The 7,797-nt window shown below is 39.5% G+C and overlaps 1 pseudogene; it reads left to right on the top strand.

Annotated features, from left to right (window-relative positions):
- The first annotated feature begins 2,527 nt into the window (after nucleotides 1-2,527).
- Nucleotides 2,528-5,029, top strand: LOC102747994 (histone-binding protein RBBP4-like; annotated as a pseudogene).
- The last annotated feature ends 2,768 nt before the right edge of the window (nucleotides 5,030-7,797 follow it).

Here is a 7,797-nt window from a genome sequence, read left to right as displayed (position 1 = left end):
CAATCCCCTCTTCTCTTCCGAAATGGCCCGGTGTCACCCATTGTAATCTTAAATTATAAGAGCATATCATCATCTCTACACGTGTTGTCCACCAACTTCCCTTGTCCTAAAGGCTATTAAATGTAAACACAGATTGTCTTGGAGTAAATGTTAGACGGTAGCACATTGGCAGTATTCATTCAGCAAAGAAAGCAGGAGTCAATAAAAAGAAATAAAGGCTACGTGTAAGTCAATAAAGACAGTCATTGATTGGGACTGATGCCATATCAAATGGAGGATAAAATTAGAGTGTTATCTTAATCAGTCATTGACAAAAACATGGAAGTGGTGGAAGGTCAGACAAGAGAAGGAGAATATGATTGATTTCCAGAAAGTATACATGTGAAGAAGAATTTAGTTGATAAGGGTCTTTTTTGGCTGCTACCTCTCTCCTGGTTTTGATTATGTTGCCTATCCTCCTCAGTACCTTTCCAGTAGTCAATGACATCAATATTTACCACTGCTCCAGAGTAGAGAGATGTTTTATTCCCTGTGGCATGATCTCTGCTAGCATTAAACTTCCTTATGATTTCTTGGCATCTTCTTTCTCTGCTCCCTACCTCACCATCACACAACATCAGCTTAGTCTTCCCATGAGCAGCACATCGTATAATTCTTTTTTATTTTTTTAAAGTGTTCTAAGTGCAGTGTGGAGCCCAGTGCGAGGCTTGAACTCAGGACCTGAGAACGAGACCTGAGCCTAGATCAAGCGTTGGGCCCTTAAATGACTGAGCCACCCAGGCACCCCTAGAAGCACAGTGTATAATTGGGGAAATTGGGGCATCCACAATGAGGATGTACTGCTGGGCCTTTCTCTTTCAGGCGTTTAGGAATGAAATAGCACAGAGACCTTGTTCCTTTGGAGGCCCTTGTCCTTGCAGTCAACTTAACAGTAATGTTCCTGCCTCAACTTCCAATGTCAATTTTTTCACTTAATAAAGGTGATGTTAGGCTATCCATTTGCTCACACTTTCATATATTTTTCGTTGGTTCAGAATTTACCGGGGGAGTGACACAATCTTTATTGCATTAAAATCTGGATTACCTTAAAAATATCTAGCTTCTAAATTACTTTCTATTTTCTAATTTATGAATCTTTGTTCTCATTTTTCTTGTCAGTCACAGGCCCTGCCACAGGATTGTGCTTATTTGGCGTTTATTTAGCACATCCAGGATACCAGGGTTTGTTCTAAGCGCATAACATGCATTCACTCACAAAAGTCCTGTGAGGTTCCCTCTGTTATCTCCACCTGATTTTACAAATGAGGGCTTGGAGGAGCAGAGAGAATCTGCAGTTTTGCCAAGATCACACTGTCCATAAGTGATAAAGCTGGAGATTGAAGCCGGGTGGTCTGTGGCGAAGGGTTAAGTATTTTATTAGCTACCCTCCCAACTGTGGATCCAAGGGCTTCAATTCTAACATTTTGCTTTTGAACTGCAGCTATTTTATTTATCATTCTGTCTAGCTACTGATACAATTGTCTTTTTCTTGTATCAATACCTTCGATCCTTTTCCTCATCTCTGTTCTCTAAAGATAGAAGTTCCAATGACAGAGGATCTTAGGTCCAAAACAGGACTGAAAAATTCACTTTATTTCTTCACACTCACATTTCCAACCTCTGCTCTAAAGGCCACCTAACATAAAATTAGGTAGCAGGTGCCAGTCATGGGCATTCAGTTCTGTGTTCGCCTCAGGCGATGCACATACTTTCCATGGAGAGACCCCGCACGGGGTGGGGGCATTGTGCAGGCAGACATGACCAGGGTCCCTGGCTTTTGGGGGGACAGAAGCGATGAGATTATTTCATGAGCTAACACAGAGTTGTAGCCATGTGGAAGAGTACAAACAAGATTAAGAGTGGGTTAGCTGAAGGCAAACCATTGTTTCCTTATGTGAATTCATGCATGCACTATATTTTTCTGAAAGTGTTTGAACATAAAGCACCAATGCATGCACACCCTTAACCCCTTATAGAAGTAAAAGTCACTTGGGAAATATCTACAAGTAGTTTTAAGTGTGACCTGTCGTGCGTAAATCATGTAAATTGGAACAGTCCTGAAAATGAAAGTTTATTAGTCTCATCTCATTCCCTTCTGGTCTATATCATGTCCATTTTTTTAAATTTTACTCTTGTATCTTTCATTTTTTTTTCAAAGATTTTATTTATTTATTTGAGAGAGAGAGAATGAGAGAGAGCACATGAGAGGGGGGAGGCTCAGAGGGAGAAGCAGACTCCCTGCCGAGCAGGGAGCCCGATGCAGGATTCGATCCAGGGACTCCAGGATCATGACCTGAGCCGAAGGCAGTCGCTTAACCAACTGAGCCACCCAGGCGCCCGTATCTTTCATTTTTTAAAACAAATCTCTTGTATTGCACTACAGCATACAGATAGAAAGTTACAAACATTTTGAATGTATATCTCAGTGGGTTTTTCATAGTAAGCACACCCATAAAATCATCAGGAGGATCAAGAAATAGATCCTTAGTGCCCTCCCAACGCTCAACCCCGGGATCCCCCCAGCTTGCCTGCCCGCCATGGCCGACAAGGAAGCAACCTTTGATGATGCAGTAGAAGAATGTGTGATCAACGAAGAGTACAAAATATGGAAAAAGAACACCCCTTTTCTTTATGATTTGGTGATGACCCATGCTCTGGAGTGGCCTAGCCTAACTGCACAGTGGCTTCCAGATGTAACCAGACCAGAAGGGAAAGACTTCAGCATTCATCGATTTGTCCTGGGAACACACACGTCAGATGAACAAAACCATCTTGTGATAGCCAGTATGCAGCTCCCTAATGATGATGCTCAGTTTGATGCTTCACACTATGACAGTGAGAAAGGAGAATTTGGAGGTTTTGGCCCAGTTAGTGGAAAAATTGAAATAGAAATCAAGATCAACCATGAAGGAGAAGTAAACCAGGCGCGTTATATGCCCCAGAACCCTTACATCATTGCAACAAAGACACCATCCAGTGATGTTCTTGTTTTTGACGATACAAAACAACCTTCCAAACCAGACCCTTCTGGAGAGTGCAACCCAGACTTGCGTCTGTGTGGACATCAGAAGGAAGGCTATGGACTTTCTTGGAACCCAAATCTCAGTGGGCACTTACTTAGTGCTTCAGACGACCATACCATCTGCCTCTGGGACATCAGTGCTGTTCCAAAGGAAGGAAAAGTGGTGGATGCGAAGACCATCTTTACAGGACATACAGTGGTAGTAGAAGATGTTTCCTGGCATTTGCTCCATGAGTCTCTGTTTGGGTCAGTTGCTGATGATCAGAAACTTATGATCTGGGATACTCGTTCAAACAATACTTCCAAACCAAGCCACTCAGTTGATGCTCACACTGCTGAAGTGAACTGCCTATCTTTCAATCCTTATAGTGAGTTCATTCTGGCCACAGGATCAGCCAACAAGACTGTTGCCTTGTGGGGTCTGAGAAATCTGAAACTTAAGTTGCATTCCTTTGAATCACATAAGGATGAAATATTCCAGGTTCAAAAGTCAATGAGACTATTTTGGCTTCCAGTGGTACTGATCACAGACTGAATGTCTGGGATTTAAGTAAAATTGGAGGGGAACAATCCCCAGAAGATGCAGAAGATGGGCCACCAGAATTGTTGTTTATTCATGGTGGTCACACTGCCAAAATATCTGATTTCGCCTGGAATCCCAATGAACCTTGGGTGATTTGTTCTGTATCAGAAGATAGTATCATGCAAGTGTGGCAAATGGCAGAGAACATTTATTTATTTTTTTTAAGATTTTATTTATTTATTCATGAAAGACAGAGAGAGAAAGAGGCAGAGGGAGAAGCAGGCTCCCAAGGAGCAGGGAACCCGATGTGGGACTCGATCCCAGGACCCTGGGATCATGACCTGAACCAAAGGCAGACGCTTAACCATCTGAGCCACCCAGGCGCCCGGCAGAGTACATGTATAATGATGAAGATCCTGAAGGAAGTGTGGATCCAGAAGGACAAGGGTCCTAGATATGTCTGCACTTCTTGTGATTTTAGACTCCCCTTTTTTTTCCTCTCAACCCTGAGATTGATTTAACATTGGTTTTGAGACACAGACTTTGTTTGGCTATCCCTCTATGATAGGTACCATCAACAATGTTATTAGCCCAAACAGAGGGTGTTTTCTAAATATTAACTGGGGGACTTGATTCAGTAAAGCCACAGACTTATATTTAAATTTTCTTTAGGAATTTTCTAGTAACAAAGATCTAAAGTAGCCACAGAAAGGGGAATATTATGTGTGGTTATTTTTCTTCTTAGGCTATATCCCCAAGTTTTTCAGACTCCTTTAAGTAAAGGCTAAAGTAAGGAAGGAGTAGAGCCAAGTGAGGTAGGTGTCTGAGCCATGAAGTATAAATACCACAAGATGTCGTTTTTATTCAGGAAATGGGGGAGATTCAAGTCATATAAATTTCCTATTCTAAAATTTTCTCACCTAGGGGCGCCAGGGTGGCTCAGTTGGTTGGGTGACTACCTTTGGCTCAGGTCATGATCCTGGACTTGCAGGATCGAGTCCCGCATCGGGCTCCCTGCTCAGCGGGGAGTCGGCTTCGCCCTCTGACCCTCCGCCCTCTTATGCTCTCTATCATTCTCTCTCTCTCTCAATTAAAAAAAAAAAATCTTAAAAAAATAAAATAAAATAAATAAAATTTTCACACCTGACTTTCCAGGATGCACATTTTCCTATGTAGACCAGTCTCCTCTCAGTTTCTTCAGTTAAGTCAAAACTATGTGTTCCTCTTTCCCCCATATATTTTTGCTTCTTAGTGTATTTCTTGAGCTGTTTTCATATTTCTTTCCTTTCTGTGAAATGTTTTTTTAAAAAACTTGGGACCACCAAGTTGTAAAGATGAATGTTTTTACCTGACAGTTATACCACAGGTAGACTGTCCAGTTGAGTTGAGAAGAGTGAATTGATAGCTTGTATTTGTTTTTAAAATTAAATTAATCCTGGATAAGAGTTGCTTTTTTTTTTTTTTTTAGGAGGTAGTCTTTGACCACTAGTTTGGTACCATCTCCATTTTGGGTGACATGTTTCATCAGCAGGCCTGTTACTCTCCGTGACTAACTGTGTAAGTGCTTATAATGGAATAAATTGCTTTTCTATGTAAAAAAAAAAGAAAAAAGAAAAGAAATAGATGCTTAGTAACATCTCAGAGGTTTCCCACATGCCTCCCAGGGTTTACCACCACAATTACTATGATTAGACTTCTACTGATATTGAATATTTTTGTGCATTTGTGGGCTGTATATAGGTAGATTCTCATCACGTGTCTAGCTTCTTCTGCTAGACATTATGTTTGTAGGATTCTTTCATGTTGAAGCATGTAGCAGAAGTTAATTTTGTTTCAAAGCTTTACTGCATTTCTTTGTATAAAAAAGTCACTATTTGGGGTGCCTGGGTGGCTCACTCCGTTAAGTGTCTGACTCTTGATTTAAGCTGAGGTCTCAAAGTTGTGAGATCCAGCCCTGACCCTGGCTCTGCACTGGGCGTGGAGCCTGCTTAAGATTCTCTCTCCCTTGCCCTCTGCCCCTCCCCCATGTCCCTCTCTTAAAAAAAAAAAAGTCACCATTTATTTTCCATCCCACTGTTCATGGCAATATAGGATGTTTCCACTTTTTGTGATATAAATCTTCCAATTTTTTCAAAGATAAATTTGCAATGGTGTTTCTTGATCTGGTCATTTCAGGATAATTTTAAGAAGTGAATGAATAAAATGATTTTTATTCTAATATCATGAAACAAGAAAATTTACAATTTTTAAAATCCTATTACATTTCTTAGTAGAGCATATAGTGCAGTATTCCATTTATATAAGGTTTAAAATTAACAAAACTAATTTTTGCTGCATAGCATTAAGACAGTGTTTACTTCAAGGTGTAGAGAATAGAAGGGTACTTTATAATGTTAATAATTCTCTGTGTCTTGATACAAGTTTTGATGACAGAGGACTATACAGTTTGTGAAAATTCATTATGATTTCTGTATTTTTCTGAGTGTACATCATATTTAACGTAAGATCTAAAAATTGGTTATATTGAGTGGATCAGATTATAATCCACATGTATAAATCATAAGGCAGCTACCTTTTTATTTTGTTTGACATAGGGCAGATGCTCTTTTTAATGGGTGCATGAAAATGATCTTTTAATGCCTCACTGGAAAATAGTTCAGAAGGGTACCATATCAACTCAAGATTTTATGCACTTATGGACACTCAATAGCTGTGAACACATATATGGTAATTCTCCAACCCATTCCCATATAATTTGATTTGTTGATTTAACTAATGTTGGTTTTTTTGTTTGTTTGCTTGTTTGCTGTAGTAAGAACCTTAATATTTGCAACCAACCAAAGTGGTCTTATTAAGAGAAACAACAACAAAGATGAAAGTTATCAGAATCAGGTTAGCTCTCGCTCATGATGCATGAGTAGATAAGCAACTTCTGACTTGTAAACAGCTTCTGAACTGCTGAAAGTAACACAGAGAGAATTATAGAACTGAAGATAGTTAAAACATTTATCATGTTGCTAATAAAACCATTGGTTAGAACACTATTTGCAATAGCATTTAGAGATAGCAATTTATATGCATTCATTGTGCATCAATATAAATAATTTATAGATAAAATTTTATTAGTTGGTTACATATTTTAGTCCTTGATTCTCTTGAGGAGTGTAATGTTATATAATTTTGCTCATTAGAGTTTGCTCTTCCGGTTTCCTGAGGCCCCTCACAGCAGCCAATTTACTCTTTCAGTTTAAGTCAGTACACTGGGTTCTTTAGTCAACTTAAATGGAATTCAACTGTTATGGACTGAATGTTTCTGTTTCCCCAGAATTCATACATTGAAGACCTAAGCCCCCAGTGCTGTGATATTAGAAGATGGGGCATTTGGGAGGAAGTTATGTTTAGATGAGCTCATGAGGAGTGGTATCCCATGATGGGATTAGTGTCCTTACGAGAAGAGGAAGAGACCAGAGCACTCTCTCTCTCTCTTGCCATATGCACGCAAACAAGAGTCTTGCAAGGACACAGTGAGCTGATGGTGATCCACAAGCCAGGAAGAGAGCCCATGGCCCAGAACAGAATCTTTGGCACTTTGACCTTGGACTTCCCAGCCTCAGAACTGTGTGAAATAAATGGTATTTTCTGTAGCAGCCTGAGCTAATGCAGCATCTATCTTTCCCAAAAGTCAAAAAGAAGTACCTTGATCAACAAGATGTGTTTTTAAATGAAAGACCAAAATGACTGACAAGGATTATTTTATTTTCATTGAAAGCTACTTTATTCTTATGAGAATTCTATTCCTGTAATAAAATAAAATATGTCTTATTTATTAAAATTGTTTCTTCAAATATATATTTAATAAGTAATTGATGAGTAATATGAATAAAAATCACTTAAGTAGTTTAACATGTATTAAAAATCAAAGTAGGGAATTAAAGAATACTTGGAGGGTGGGAGGGATGGGGTGGCTGGGTGATAGACATTGGGGAGGGTATGTGCTATGGTGAGCACTGTGAATTGTATAAGACTGATGAATCACAGACCTGTACCCCTGAAACAAATAATACATTATATGTTTAAAAAAAGAAGAAGAAGAAGAAGATAGCAGGAAGGTAAAAATGAAGAGCGGGAAATTGGAAGGGGAGACGAACCATGAGAGATGATGGACTCTGAGAAACAAACTGAGGGTTCTGGGGCGGGGGGATGAGTTAGCCTG

Source organism: Leptonychotes weddellii, chromosome 13 (genome assembly GCF_054177405.1).
Source record: "Leptonychotes weddellii isolate Sample4059 chromosome 13, ASM5417740v2, whole genome shotgun sequence".
NCBI lineage: Eukaryota > Metazoa > Chordata > Mammalia > Carnivora > Phocidae > Leptonychotes > Leptonychotes weddellii.
Note: the sequence above shows the minus strand (reverse complement) of the source record. Positions and strands in the feature narration are given on the sequence as shown.